The following is a 16,358-nucleotide window of genomic DNA, read 5'->3' as shown; positions in this document are numbered from 1 at the left end:
AACCTTAGCCCCACTCCCCTACATCAAAGACATCTCAAAAATGACTGGCAGACTACTCAGATCTCTTGGCATTATGGTAGCCCGCAAACCCACTAACACACTTAAACAGCAGCTAATAAACTTAAAAGACCCTATACAGACAACAAGCAAAACTAATGTCATTTACAGAAAACATTGCAAGAACTGTAATAAACACTACTTTGGATAAACAGGCAGAAAACTAGCCACAAAAAAAACATGACCCACTCTCACTAGTATCCTTACATACAGATGAGGAAGGACTGGGGTAATACATCCATCCAGGGACAAGCCAAGCAGAGACGCATGAGACTTCCTAGAAGCGTGGCATTCCAACTGGAACTCTCTCAAAAAAACACATCAATGTGGACTCCATCTACCACCCTCTGAAAAAAAGAACCAGAAATGACATCACCAAGGAAATCTAAACACGTAAATAGAAAGCAGGACATAACACCAGCACTTCACCAGAGGCTCACTGATGATGTTACCTAGTGTGGTGACAAAACATCTAACAATGAACCTTCCAGCTTAGCAAGCTAACTTACCGACAGCTTGATGCCATGAATAGCAATCAAATATAAGACCAGGTAAACTATTTGAGTGATGTTGATTGAAGAATAATGTTGGCCAGGACAATTGGAAATCTCTCTGCTTTATTTAAATAGTGTCACTGTATTTTTCACATCCAATCATAAGGAAACTTAATGGTTTATCACAATCAAAATAGAAAGAAGGTTATAAAAGGTGTGACCAGAAAATATAAAACAAGGTTGAGGAAGGACATAGAAATTATGCTTTCCTCTGCATCATGAAATTCAAGGGGAAATTAGGTTATGTTCTGCTGATAACCCTCCTATCCATAAATGTGACCCTGTGCTACCTGTGACTATGTAATGCAATTGTCCATTAAGATTGCTCTGACCTCTGTTATTGGCCTTTCATTTTATTGCAAAGCAACTTAGCACAGAGCAAACCACAGGAATTAGATTCTGGATTTACTTGATTATTGCTGGATCTATGTGTTGCTGACTAGGCTGACCTTTACTGTCCATCATTAACTGTCCTTAAGAAGGTGGAATTCCATGCAGTGAAAGTACTTTAATATCTTTGAAACCTCTGCCTTCAATAAAGCCATTAATACCTTCAACACCTTAACAACAGCTACAATTTTCTCTCAGCAAGAACATGGAAAGAACATGCATACTTATTTAATCGTTGCTTCTTTAGATAGAGCCATTATTTGGAATAGTATGTTGTCAACTTTGTCTGCATTCTGCCTATGAGGTTAACATCCATCTAGAAGGCTAATTGGCCACTGAGGGTTTTTGCCACTTTACCAGTATAGCTAGTATTTTTTCATGATTTCCTATCCACCCACTTCTGATCACCAATCTACACCACCACTGCCTGTTATTCCCATTTCTAAGCGATTCACATGATTCTCTCATGAAAGTCTTTGACCTGATTTTGAATAATAAACCAAGTGCAGTGTGAACAGGTTGCCATTTCACAGTTGCCCATTTTGCACTTTCATCAAGAAATAGGTTCACCCTTACTGTTAATTTCAGTATAGCATCACACAATTTTAACAAACATTATCACAATGTGAGCATCACCAGCAACAACAGCATTATTATTCCATTCTAGTATTTAATTCAACTGAGTGGTTTTCTAGTCCATTGGAAGGTCAATTAACAATAAACCATACTGGTGTGAAATTAGAGTCAAATGTAGGCCAGAACAGGTCAGTGTAGCATGATTCCCTCTGAAATAACTGCACAGAGGTTGGTATCTTGCCATCAAGTTACTCTTTATTTACATGAGCACAGTACATGGGCTCTGACCAGCCGGCTCAGGGCCAGTTCCTAGAGTGAGGACACTCTCTCAATCTCCTGTTTATATTTGTCAGCCAGAGCTCTCTGGTCCAGTTTAACAACCCCAATCAATGTGATCCACCTGGTTCCAATCGTTACCCCCTCCCTAATGAACACTAGTGAACCAGATTATTTTCTGCAACAATATAGCAGCTTCATAGGGACATTTTTCTTTTGTATAAAATTGCCATATTGGATTTGGCTACACGTTTCCAGATTAGCAGTTGAAATCCCTGAATAGCTTGGTGAGTAATAAAACCAGAATGTTCCTATCTTAGCAATGGACAAAGTAAAAGGTAAGCATTTATTATGAATGCTTTACTTTATAGCTTATAGCCATATTCACTTAATCACAAATGCTATTAGTTTCATTTCCAGTCACCTTCATTGCCTGTTGATTAAGCACTCTTTTGAACCTAAGTTTCTGTAACAGTCCAGTTGCCATCAATCCATCCAATCTCATGGCAGATTGCAAGCCTTTGTGTTCATTCATGCAGACGTTTATTGCAAATGCTGATCGATCTGATTTCTAAATGCTCAGTATCTGTAGCTATAAATGTAAGCAAATCTACTGTATTTATTGGTATTTAATATACAGGTAATGCTTCTATAACACTATAGTTGCAATCTTGTGCAACCCCATATGATAGAAAAATCATACTTGAGAAACAGTGCTTAAAGTGTTGGCAATATAATCATATTACAGCCAGCGCAAGTTTTAAGAAGTTCACATTTTACAAACAGTGTCCCCAGTTTGTCATTACTGCAAATTTGCATTAACGAAATGTATGTTATAGCACAACAACCTGTAACTGATCAATGTAGACAATTTGGAGAAATGTCAATGACCCCACAAATTGAAAATTCATGCATTCACTGCTTGAGTATTTTTGTGGATCTTAATGATAAATATGCATCTGATTTTCTAAGAATTACACAGCTAACAGAATAAACTCTTTACCACAATTTTATCAATGTGTACAATTGTCCCAAAGCATCCTACTCACGATCTAATTCATCCTCTCTTTTCCATCACAATAATGATCTAAGCTTTCAGCCTTTCGATAATCTCCTGACTATATGTTAAAAATTATAGTTGGACTTCGGTCCAGTGATCAGTGCTATTCAAATATTACTGACCAGAATTTAAAGAGTGTTTATAAGCCACCACGTAATATATCCAAAAACATTGTTGGAGAACGTAAGTATGAACACGATGGTGTTGAAGACATTTATCCCAGCGATCAAGCTCATTATTGCTGACAAAATCGACAATGACTTTGTCAAATTCCAATGCAGCTTTGTATAAAAATTCCAAACTAAAACTTTTATGTGATGACTTTTACCAACTGAATCTACTCATTGGGAGCATATAGGCCGTGATTCTTTCACTGCTGGAGGATTGGTTAAGGATATAGAAATGACACTCGCCTAACAGAAGTGCAGAGTTATTGTAGCAATATGCTTCTTCCTTGGGTTTACCAGGTAATATGAGGGAATTGTTTTCAATTACGCCAGGCAATTACTTTATTGATGCATTGTAAACATTGGGGAAAATGTTTAAGTTTTGAGCTTGTGTAGCGTACATTTATGCATTAATGACCTATGTTGGGATCTGTGATTTCCTATTCATGAATCATACATGCCAACATCAAAAAATGACAAGTGGTAACTGGTCACTTGACAAAAGTTGATATCGTTGCTGGAAAGGAAACCTCACTAGACTCCTACAATATGTGGAAATCAAACAAGTATGTATATGGAGAATGCAACATGCAACAGTAGATGCAACCAACTAGAAAATTTAAAAAAAAACTGAAAATGCAGGAAAACCTCAGCACAGCATGCACTTTTCAGGAAGAGAACAGCAGAATTTACACTTCAGGTTGGTGCCCTATCAACATTCATTAACTTACTTTATATTGGAAGAAGAGAAAATATTAACATGATAAAGCTTGAAGTGGGAACTGGATATATTAAAGAGAGAAAAGGGATATTTAAGAGCACATTGTTGTTGAATAATAAATAAATAATGCATTCTAATCAATTTATTGCAATTAACAACTTTAGATCTGTGATGAAACTACATACCAAGCAAACCATTGAACAGCATTTATATACCATTAAATTAGTAAAACATCCTAAGGTGTAGAGAAATTGTCCCAACAATCGCTCTGCTGCATTAACTCAATCCAATTAACAGGACCCCATCCCTTTGAACTCTTCCACACAGTCTGCCCCTGTTCCATCCATTACAATTCATCCTCTCCCTATACTCCTCGGTCCACTCAATACAACCTGGTGCATGTCCCTCCTCCAGCAGAGTTGAGTCTGACTCTTCTTTCCCATAGATATTCCACTTCCTCAGCAGTAAAAAATGCTGACCTCTCCCCTCTGCTCCCAAATGTGCCTGTCTTTCTGTCCTGTTATTTTTGTTTTATCTTCATTCTGTCAATCTTCCCCTTAGCCATGCTCCTGTCTGAGTTTTGCATTGCTGTATCAAAGAGGGTAGCGTTTATGGTAAGTTCATGCAGTAGACCGGAACTGATTTTTTTTTTGAGAGGATTCCAACTGTATTTGTTAAACTAGCCAATAATTTTCTTAATAAGAACCCTACTGATATATCCAACTCCATATACAATCTCATTGCATGGTGTTAAATTGGTCTGTGTGGTCCAGAGCAAGTCCAACCAATCTGAATTTTGATCAATGAGTCATGGTCTTGATTTATTTCAAAACAAAATAAATTCATTTCCACCATAGCCTGCATGGGTTAGGTGCTAGATCTACACTTGAGTCTATTTCCAAGATTGGAAAGTGGTACCTAAATCAACATTAGATTCTGGCCAATAACTTAGTGAACTGGAGAGGAAGAGCCAAATTGGAGGGTGTTAATTGTAACCAGCAACAATATAGAGCTATGAGGTATTAAATTCTGATTCCCATTGACTCCTGTTTTACTAAGGCTGTTGATGCCACACTCGGCCAAGTGCTCCCTTGCTGTAAACAGCAGTCACCCTCACTTTCCCTGATGAATTAAGCTCTTTTTGACCATGTTTGGACCAAGGTTATTTATGTAATAGTGAATTGTTCTCAGTGTCTATCTCACCAGATTAGAAGCATTTATGTTATTACCCACTCAAATGCAGCACTGCATGCAGGTTCATGGTTTTTCCAACTTGCCTTTTGGGAGATAAATTTTTCACTTTTCTCCCTCAATAGATTGTGGCCCTCGAGTCTCTGCAATGTTATCTCCCTCCATCCTAGTCTGCAAGATATAGTCATTGCCCAAATAGTACACACTGTGGAACCTCCTTGTCTAAAAGTAAGTTCAAAAAAATCAAAATGAGTTGGAGCGGGAAGAGGCCATTTGACTATCAAGCCTGCTCCACTTTTCAATAATATGACTGGGTCTATTGACTGTCTCGATTGTACAAATTCATCACAGACTTCTTTATTTGAATTTATCTTAACCAGCCTTGTTAAATTGTCTGGCAAAATTGAAACAGAATTGTTCAATTTACAACCTCTGCTTTAATCTATTCAGCTTTCTGTAATATCTGGCTGTATTGCACGCACAGCTTCTTGAAAGTATGCCTCCTCTCTTCCAACACAACAACTCACCTTTGTTCTTTCATGTATGACAACAGTTTTTGTTTTGGTGTCTTACCTTCCATTGATTGTACTTCTAGGCCAGGTGATCAGTCAGACAGTTCAGTACTTCTTATCATAAGACCATAATCAATAGAGACAGGAGTAGGCTATATGGCCCCTCAAAGTTGCTTCCCCATTTAGTAGGACCATGGCTGATCTGGCATTCTAAACCCACTTTCCAACCCCTTTCCCGTAACCCTTGATTCCACTGCTCATCAAGAATCTGTCCACTTAGCCTTAAATATACAAAAGGACTTTGCCGAAATAGCTCTCTGTGGCTAGGTGTTTCAACGACTCTCAAACTCCTGAAAAAAATAAATTGCTCCTTATCTCAGTCTTAAATTGATGCCCTTTTACTCTGAGACTGTGCTGTCTAGTCCGAGACTCTGTCATGAGGGGAAATATCCTCTCCGTATATCCCCTTCAAGTCTGTTAAGAACCTTATGTTTCAATGGGATCTCCTCTCATTCTTTTAAAGTCCAGTGTGGAGCTCCAACCTGATTAATCTTTGCTTATGAGACAGTCACTCAGTACCAGGGATCATCTTAGTCAACTTTCTCTGAATTGCCTCCAATGAAATTATGTATTTCCTTAAATATGAGGACCAGAACTGTTCACACTACTCCACATGTGGTCTCACCACCACCTTCTACACTCATAGTAAGACTTCCCTAGTTTTATACTCCAATTCTCTTGAAGTAAGGACCAACGTTCCATTAGCCTTCCTGATTATCTGCTGCATAGGTGTATGATAGTTTTCTGTGTTTTATGCACAAGTACCCCCAAGTTCTTTTGGGTTGTAGCTTTCTTCAGCTTTTCTCAATTCAAATAATATTACGTTCTTTTGTTCTCCATTCCAAAATGAACAAATTCACATTTTCCCACATTCACCATTTGCCAACATTTTGCCCATTCATTTAACCTATCAATTTCTCTCTATCATCTGTTTGTATCCCTCTTATAAGCTGCTTTTCCACCTATTTTGTGTTGCCTGCAAATGTGGCTAAAGTACTTTCACTTCCTTTGTCCAAGTCATTAATATATGTTGTAGCCAGTTATGGTTCCTGCACTAATCCATGTGGAACCTCACTGGTTACAGGTCATCAACTTGAAAAACAAAATCCAATGTTAATGATCCAATAATATCTCATTACCAACAGAATTATAAATGATACAAACTCTTCAAGTCCTTTTAAAATAATTATTTAAAAACTTATGGGATTTCAATGCATTTTTTAAAAAAACACATTTCCTTGCTGTACTGGTGAAAGAGTATCTCAGCATTCAAGCCAAAATGGTGCGAAGCCTGTTTCTAATGTTGTTGTAATGTCACAGGAATTTGTTCTCTTAAGTTGAACCTCTTCATAACCTGTTTTCTGCATGAAAAATGAACATAGCATCTAATTTCACCTTTTTTTTTCAAGAATTGGACAAAACATTCATCATTATTCCTTCCTTATAGTTATTTACTCAAATGTTTCTACGAATGCATGTCGATAATCATTTTACAATCTAACTTTAAGTGAGTTAATTCAGACTGACATATTTCAGGACCCATTGATATTAACTTCAGCCCGATACTCAGTATATTTGCTGACTAGTCTGAATAATAAAAGCATTATGGCTTTTATTAACTGATAATTAATAAAGGATCAGCAGCTAATTTTTATTCATTCATGGAATGTGGGCATCTCACTGGGCTGGCATTTATTGCCCATCCCTAATTGCCAAGAGGGCAGCTAAGTTTCAACTCCATTGATGTGGTCTGAAGTCACATGTCGACCAGACCAGGTAAACATTGCAGGGGTTTCTTTCCCTGAAGAGCATTATAGAACCAATTCTTTTTCAACAACAATCATGTGGGATTATATGGTCAACATTACACCAGCTTGTTTTTCTTCGACCCAAATTTTTTTATGTAATTCAAATCTCACCATCTGTCGAGAGTGGGATTCGAACCCATGTTCTCAGAAGATTGTTTTTGGATTACCTGTCACAGGGCAACTTTTGAATCTGTTGTTCCCTTTCTGTTATAAGATACTTCAACCCTAACCTATGGGCTATGGCAACTTCAGCTTTTTGCGTTCTGAGTATTGGCAGATATTTTTATCGTCCTGATGTCTCAAAGTTTGTGCACGTACGGATTTAATGATGGCTCCTGCAACTGCACCTACATCTGGGCATTCAATTCAGTGATTATTTTACATCTCATTGTATAATGAACAGTTTTCCTCCGTGAAGAATTGCCCTTTCCAGGTGCTTCTCCTCATCAGTGTTTTGTCATGTAAATACTTTTACAGTGTAGGGGTAGTATTGAGGTGCAAATAACTTCTTCCAGAATTATGAACCATTTGAAACTCTTCAATAACCATGGTGTACAGAACTGGCAGCGCAGTCTTGAGGGATTTTCAGCTTATGTAATCAGACTATATATTGTTCATCTGAGTATCACAAGCCTTCTTTTCAACTGGATATTTTCTGGTGATTCAGGTAGATGATGTACTAATTTTAGATGATTTGCATTTCTCACATAATATTTAACTGATTTTTCAAGAGATTGCTGAGTATTGGCTAAATATCAGCTAGATCAATTATTAGACAATAAACTCATTAAGTAAGCCATGCTTTAACCATGTTTTTCAGAGGGGTTGGAAAGGTGTTGAGAAAGGAAATGTGTGCTAAGTCACATTTGAAGTAAGGTTAATATGTTTCTATTATATCAACCCTTGATTATAGTTAACTTGAAATGTGTTGCTGGAAAAGCGCAGCAGGTCAGGCAGCTGCCTGACCTGCTGCGCTTTTCCAGCAACACATTTTCAGCTCTGATCTCCAGCATCTGCAGACCTCACTTTCTCTTCCTTTATAGTTAACTTGTCAATTTTCAACTAAATATGAGTAAGTTGTTAACAGTATAATAACGTAGCTATCATACTATACAAATGTCCACTTTCTAACAATGAATGAATTCAACCTCTTAATGCTTATAATGTGTAGCACAGGGATATTTAATGGTACAATAAAATAGCCATTTCTTAAATGCTGGATAATGTACTTCCTTGAAAGGAAACGTCATCCTGAGCAGCCTGGGAATTAAATAATGATTTGGAATATATGCAACTTTAATAGCCCACCTATTTTGCCATTAAACAAAACAAATCTTCTGGAAAATTATGCTTAGTTTAAATCTTAATAGTACCACTGAGTATTTGTTTTGACATTCATTTGTTTGTGTTTTTTTCTCTGAATTAAATGGAGTCAATTTTAGCCATTAATCATGGCAGAATAGAGGGTGGGAATGGATCAGTCGTCTGTTGTGTACCTGCCCAATTTATCTTTCCACTGACCTCTGGAACTGCTGAAACCATTTACCAGCACCATCGATAATTGAAATGACCCCAATGGTTTTGTTCGCCTTCCTCTTTTGCAATGCATTACAGCTGACTTTATTTTCCCATAGTGGCAAGAATGAGTAGTAATTGATCAGTGAACCATTAAAGCACCAGTGAATTTATCTCTTCTATGGTATTGAGTGAGAGGAACATGCATCTAAACATAGGATAGGTGGGTGGGGCTCTCTTGGTCCTCTCTCTGCACTGGGAGGCATAGGTTCAAGTTTCACATGTTCCGGAGGTATGTAATAACATCTCAGAACAGGTTGATTAGGAAAATGTTGATGATACTTTTGGGTGATCTGCTTCTTCCTATTTTCCATTCCAGCTGATGTTAGAAACAATCACTTGTTCTTTTAACTTATTATGTTTCTTTTGGAGATGATATGTTATAATTGCTATGCTGATACCTTTGGTGCAGTATTACTCCTCAAGCCAATAGCTCATTGGTTCAAATATATGTGACCATACAGGTCTCTATCCTTCAGAGAGATTGTTCTCATTCTGTGGCTGGTGATTGGTTGCTGTCCTGACCTAGCCTAAAAGCAAGAACAATATGGATTAATTGTTAGCAGTAATTTGCTGCTGGTGTTTTCATGAAATAGTTTGAGCCAGTTTAATGAATTCACAGAAACACTATTTACTGTGGTGAAAAGCAAGAGCCTTGTGAGTAGCTGCAATGAGCAGAAAGGTTGAAGAGTGAATCATTTCTCTACTTGTTATTTACATCAAACTAAAATGGTGCAACAGCACATTGAAACTAAACAAACAAATGACTGAACCAGAAATTGATCTTTTTACGTTATCCTTAAGGTTGTGTTTTTTTTTCCCTTCGATTACTAGAGTATGAATTGATAATGGCACAGAGAAGCCAACCTCAAGGGCATTGGCTACCTCCTTAAACAATTAACTTCACGGAGAAACAATTCAGGGGAATTAGAGACAAATTGGATCTAGAAAAAACAGAGAGAAAGATAGATTAGAGGGAGCGATAAAAACAATGAAGGTATTTAAAAATTAAAACATCTCTAGCAGTAATTTACTACCTCCAGAAATGATACTTTACAGTCTGTGGCTCTCTCTTGTCTACAATGTCAAGGGGAATGTCATTACCAAAATTCACATTGTTACAAACTCCTTACAACATGAATTTGTAGCCCTAAAAGGTTGTGATGAGCTTAATTCATATTTATGACACAAAATGCCACAATTATTTGAAAGTCAATGCAAGATTAATAGTGAGCTGTCATTTTTATGATACTAATAGTGGACCGGCATAAATTGTCCAGCAATTCTTGAAGATTTGCAATTCACTGGGTATTGCTTACAATGTTAGGCACTCTAAATACATCATTGATTTGCTGGAAGTTACAGGTGGTTTTGTTTGAAAGAAGATGAACAGTTTTGTGTGCAGGGCAGAAATAGAACAAGTGATCTACCATCTACAATAATCAAACGTTATTTGAATGAGATTGCATTTTCTGAAGATCGAATGGAAAAATTCCCTTTCTTTGTCTGCAATGAAGTTGCCATCCTAATTTTAAGTTAAATCAAATTTTATCTCCTGGTCTAAATCTAAAATCCATCAGTTTATCTTTTTGATTTTGCATTAACTTGAAATTAAAGTCCTTTTTGACCTACAAACATTTGGACCACAGCTTTTAATTTTATATGCCAGAATGGACAAATCGTACTCCTTGTATATCGGAGCAGTTTCTTGTTGTATGAATAAAAGTCTTATTCAAACCTACATGATTGATCAATTCATTTTCCACAAAAAGCAAGGTTTTTGTGTTGTTATTTAAGGAAAAGATTATTTACAGATGTTGCAGAGCAATGCTTTGCTAGCATTACAGGCAGTTTTTATATGCTTATTTAATCTACAGATCTCACGTTGTGATTTTAAAGGCATGCACTTCAATTGAGTATAAAGAGAGCATTGAGCATATGGTGTAGTGCATTTTAAAAGTAGTGATGTGTTTAACACAATTAGAACATTAGGCAAGGTAGTCTTTAACATTAATGATCAGTTGGTTTTCTTATAGATAAACTAATCTGATTTTTAAATATATGGGATGTGATTGATATTTATTTCCTCTGGCTTATTGACTTTCACTTATTAAATTTAACAAAACATGAGGTGCTGCATTTGGGAAAAGCAAATCAGGGCAGGACTCACACACTTAAAGGTACTTTGGAGTGCAAGTTCATAGCTGGTAGATCGGACAGTGAAGAAGGCATTTGGTATGCTTTGTTTTATTGGTCTGAACATTGAGTATAGGAGTTGGGAGGTCATGTTGTGGCTGTACAGGACATTGGTTAGGCAGCTTTTGAAATATTGTTTGCAATTCTGATCTCCCTCCTAGAGGATGGATGTTATGAAACCTGAAAGGGTTCAGCAAAGATTTACAAGGATGTTACTAGGGTTGGAGGGTTTGAGCTATAGGGAGAGGCTGCATAGGCTAGGGCTGTTTTGTCTGGAGCATTGGAGGCTGAGGGGGTGACCTTATAGAAGTTTATAAAATCATGAGGGGTAAATATACAAGGTCTTTTTCTCTGGGATGGGGGAATACAGAACTATTGGGGAATGGTTTAGGGTGAGGGGGGAAAGATTTAAAGGGACGTAAGGGGCAACTTTTTCACGCAGAGGGTAATGTGTGTATGGAATGAGCTGCCAGAGGAGGTGGTGGAGGCTGGTACAATTACAACATTTAAAAAGGTATCTGCATAGGTATAAGAATGGAAAGGGTTTAGAGGGATATGGGTCAAATGCTTGCAAATGGGACGAGGTTAGATTAAGATATCTAATCAGCGTGGATGAATTGGATCAAAGGATCTGTTTCCATACTGGACATCTCTGACTTTATGACAGTACAAAAGAAGAAAGCCTATAAAAAATGAAGTTAAGTGGTAAAACAGATATGATTCAGCAAAATATTCACCATAAAAGTGAAGAAAGTTAATTTGACCGTCTCAGTTATAGCATACAATCCATATGACAGATACTTTTCCAAGTTTGGCAGTAACATTTTTGACTGAAGTTTATTTCAATATTGTTCTCAGTGTATATTTTTCAAAATACTAATTTGAATGGTTTAACAAAATGTCCTGTCCATCTTGCCAAGAGAATCAGATTTTAATTAAATCCAATATTGTTTGGTCAGACTATGTTTATTAAAGTTGTTTATGTCTACAGTAATTAGGCAGACTCTAAACAAAATATATACAAAGACAGGCTGGTTTCAGTGAATTGTCTCAAGGCTAGTACCACCTATTGGCAGTGATGGCAATAAACCGTATTCAGAAAGCTACAATAGTCTTGCAAATAACTGCATCTATGTGTTTCTCTTCTTTCCAATTACTTTCTACATCACAACATTTAGTAGTTTAATCCAATCTAACAATGTTGCCCCTTCCATTTGGAGAGATTGAGATTGCATTTTAGACAATCTCCAAAGATTACACCAACAGGACAAGGACTCAGTGTTCACACCATATGCTATTCAGCGAGATGAAGTTGAAACTTGTGTGAAGATTAAGTGTACCTGTGCAAGCTAACCTTTGGGGGCAGCATAAAAAAGAAAGACATTGGGAAGTGGCCTGAATTAGAACATGTGTTTCTTCTTCATCTAAACTATTTTAATTACATGCAGGAAGAAATGAAAATATACAGTCATTATCCAAAATGAGCGAAACTGCTGTAGGCTTTCCTATAAAGGAAAGTTCCTCTAGGGTCAAACTGATGGTCAGAATGACCTTTTTCTCTTATACAGTTTGGGGGTTATGTCTGCGTTTTGGCACAATATCATAAGTCTGAATGGAAAAACTTCACTCGAGTTCATCTAGTAAAGCTCATTTCATACCCTTGCAAGTACCGAATTAATGGTCATTTGACAAGTTAAGCACAGTCTCATATTTAATATGCATCAAAGGTCAATAGTTAAACTAATCTCTAGCTGCTAACTTGGATCTAAACATAGAATTTCAGATCAGCCTAATTGCCATCCATCAATCACAGATAAAACCACATATTTCTATTTTCGTCAGGTATAAGAATATTGTTAAACTTGAGAGAGTGCAGTAAACATTTACAAAGATGTTGCCAGGACTGGAGGGTTTGAATTATAGGGAGAGGCTGAATGGGCTGGGGCTTCTTTTCCCTGGAATGTCGGAGGCTGAGAGGTGACCTTTATAGAGGTTTATAAAATCGTGAGGGTCATGGATAGGGTTGTGATGATGCTGTCACTCTCAGGTTATTTTGTCCTTGGTTTTTTTTGGAGGGAGGTCATAAAGGCAGAGATGCTGAGGAGTCTAGGTTCTAAGAGGCCTTTGGGCTTTTTAAAAAAAACTTAACAATGGACAGGGAGTGGCCAGTTCTCCAAATTTAGGTGTTTTTCTAGTTTGATTTTAGCTGTCCAGCGGAGTTGCCGGTTCAGTAAAGAAGTTGGCAAATGTAGTACCACTGTTTAAGAAAGGCGGTAAAGACAAGCCAGGGAACTATAGACTGGTGAGCCTGACCTTGGTGGTGGGCAAGTTGTTGGAGGGAATCCTGAGGGACAGGATGTACTTGTATTTGGAAAGGCAAGGACTGATACAGGATAGTCAACATGGCTTTGTGCGTGGGAAATCATGTCTCACAAACTTGATTGAGTTTTTTGAAGAAGTAACAAAGACGATAGATGAGGGCAGAGCAGTAGATGTGATCTATATAGACTTCAGTAAAGCGTTCAACAAGGTTCCCCTAGTCCAGTACTAGAAGGCATAGGTTTAGGGTGAGAGGGGAAAGATATAAAAGAGATCTAAGAGGCAACTTTTTCACGCAGTGGGTGGTACGTGTGGGAGACTGATTAGCAAGGTTAGATCTCACGGAATGCAGGGAGAACTAGCCATTTGGATACAGAACTGGCTCAAAGGTAGAAGACAGAGGGTAGTCGTGGAGGTTTGTTTTCCAAACTGGAAGCCTGTGACCAGTGGAGGGCCACAAGGATTGGTGCTGGGCCCTCTACTTATTGTCATTTACATAAATGATTTGGATGCAAGCATAAGAGTACAGTAAGTTTGCAGATGACGCCAAAATTGGAGGTGTAGTGGACTGTGAAGAGGGTTACTTCAGATTACAACAGGATCTGGACCAGATGGGCCAATGGGCTGAGAAGTGGCAGATGGAATTTAATTCAGATAAATGTGAGGTGCTGCATTTTGGGAAAGCAAATCTTAGCGGGATTTATACATTTAATGGTAAGATCCTAGGGAGTGTTGCTGAACAAAGAGACCTTGGAATGCAGGTTCATAGCTCCTTGAAAGTGGAGTCACAGGTAGATAGGATAGTGAGGAAGGTGTTTGGTATGCTTTCCTTTATCGGTCAGAGTATTGAGTACAGGAGTTGGGAGGTCATGTTGCGGCTGTAGAGGACATTGGTTAGGCCACTGTTGGAATATTGCGTGCAATTCTGGTCTCCTTCCTATCAGAAAGATGTTGTGAAACTTGAAAGGGTTCAGAAAAGATTTACAAGGATGTTGCCAGGGTTGGAGGATCTGAACTACAGGGAGAGGCTGAACAGGCTGGGGCTGTTTTCCCTGGAGCGTCGGAGGCTGAGGGATGACCTGATAGAGGTTTACAAAATTATGAGGGGCATGAATAGGATAAATAGACAAAGTCTTTTCCCTGAGTTCGGGGAGTTGAGTACTAGAAGGCATAGATTTAGGGAAAAGACATAAAAGAGACCTAAGAGGCAACTTTTTCACGCAGAGGGTGGTACGTGTGTGGAATGAGTTGCCAGAGGAAGTGGTGGAGGCTGGTACAATTGCAACATTTAAGAGGTATTTGGATGGGTATATGAATAGTAAGGGTTTGGAAGGAAATGGGCCGGGTGCTGGCAGGTGGGACGAGTTTGGGTTTGGCTATCTGGTCGGCATGGACGGGTTGGACCGAAGGTCTGTTTCCATGCTATACATCTCTATGACTCTAATTCCTCTGACTTTCTTTGGATGTTGTTCCCTCCTGTCTGTAAGGATATGTTGAATTTGCCTTTCTGTAAAAGGGTTTGTTTATGAAATATTAACTGGATTGGAACAGTTGGGTCGGTTAATTTTTCCATGTTAAATTATTCTAAGTTCCTCTTTCTTTGTTTGTGTTTCAACTGCAGTGTTTAAAATAAATACTGTTTTCCTTAAAACTGTGTGGTTTGACCAGCTGGATCACACCTGGAATATCCACTTCACATCTGCCTTTAAAATAAGAAAAAGTTAGCTGCTAGGCTACGTTCTTCAAGTATTTTTGAGGGGCCTGGCCTGATTCATTAACAGGGTGAATAACCAAGGACTTTTTCCTAGGGTGAGGGGGTCCAAAACTAGAGGTTTAAATTTAAAGGGGAAAGATTTCAAAAAGGTGGGAGGAGTAACTTTTTCACGCAGAAGGTGGTGCATGCATAGGACGAGTTGCCAGAGGAAGTGGTGTAGGCTGGTACAGTTACAACATTTACAAGGCATCTGGATGATATATGAATAGGAAGGGTTAGAGGGATATGGGCCAATAGTTGGCAAATGGGACTAGGTCAGATTGGGATGTCTGATTGGCATGGATGAGTTGGATCAAAGATCTGTTTCTCTCCTGTGTGACTGTAAACTCAGACTGATGGTCAGTAAGCTTCTGCACACAAATACCTTGGTGCAAAAAGGTACACCCATTTATTAAATTGTTTTAGTGAAGAAGTATTTGTGAATAGTTTAATTGAAACAAGATACAAATATTATATATTAATCACTACTTTTGGATCAGGGATATGGGGAGAGACTGGGTTTAAACTTGAAACTCCCGGCACTCCGTTTTATTTCTCTTAATAGACTGAGGGAATCAAAATGAAAGCAGAATGATCTGCTTACACCTGACCCATTTTTATTTCTTGTTCAATCAAGGGGAAGATGGCCAATTTGGTGAGAAAGAGGCCAATTGGAGCAATTGGAGCTAATAATGGGGCACCCCATGCCTAATTAGCATTGTAGGCTGAGACCACCTGTATTTGGAAGGTAACACTGTGAACAGGAAGTCTCTCACCATCTGAACTTTCTTCCTGTACAACACCACTGGTTATAAATCTCCAGTCAGAAAAACACCCTTCCACCAATATTGCCTGTCTTCTATGACCAAACCAGTTCTGTACTCAGCTTAGCAGCCCACCACAGATTCCATGTGACTTCATATCCTGTATCAACCTGCCATGAGGGATCCTGTCAAAGGCCTTGCTAAAGTCCATGGAGACAACATTCATCACCATTGCCTCATCAATCCCCTCTGTAACTTCCTCAAAACACCCAATCCAGTTTCCCCTGCACAAAGCCATGCTGCTTGTTGCTAATAAGTAAATTTCCAAACGTGAGTAAACCCTATCCCTAAGAGTCTTCTCTATATCCCTACCACTGAT

This window comes from Hemiscyllium ocellatum, chromosome 1, assembly GCF_020745735.1.
Source record: "Hemiscyllium ocellatum isolate sHemOce1 chromosome 1, sHemOce1.pat.X.cur, whole genome shotgun sequence".
In the NCBI taxonomy this organism is placed as follows: domain Eukaryota; kingdom Metazoa; phylum Chordata; class Chondrichthyes; order Orectolobiformes; family Hemiscylliidae; genus Hemiscyllium; species Hemiscyllium ocellatum.
This window is presented reverse-complemented; position numbering follows the sequence as displayed.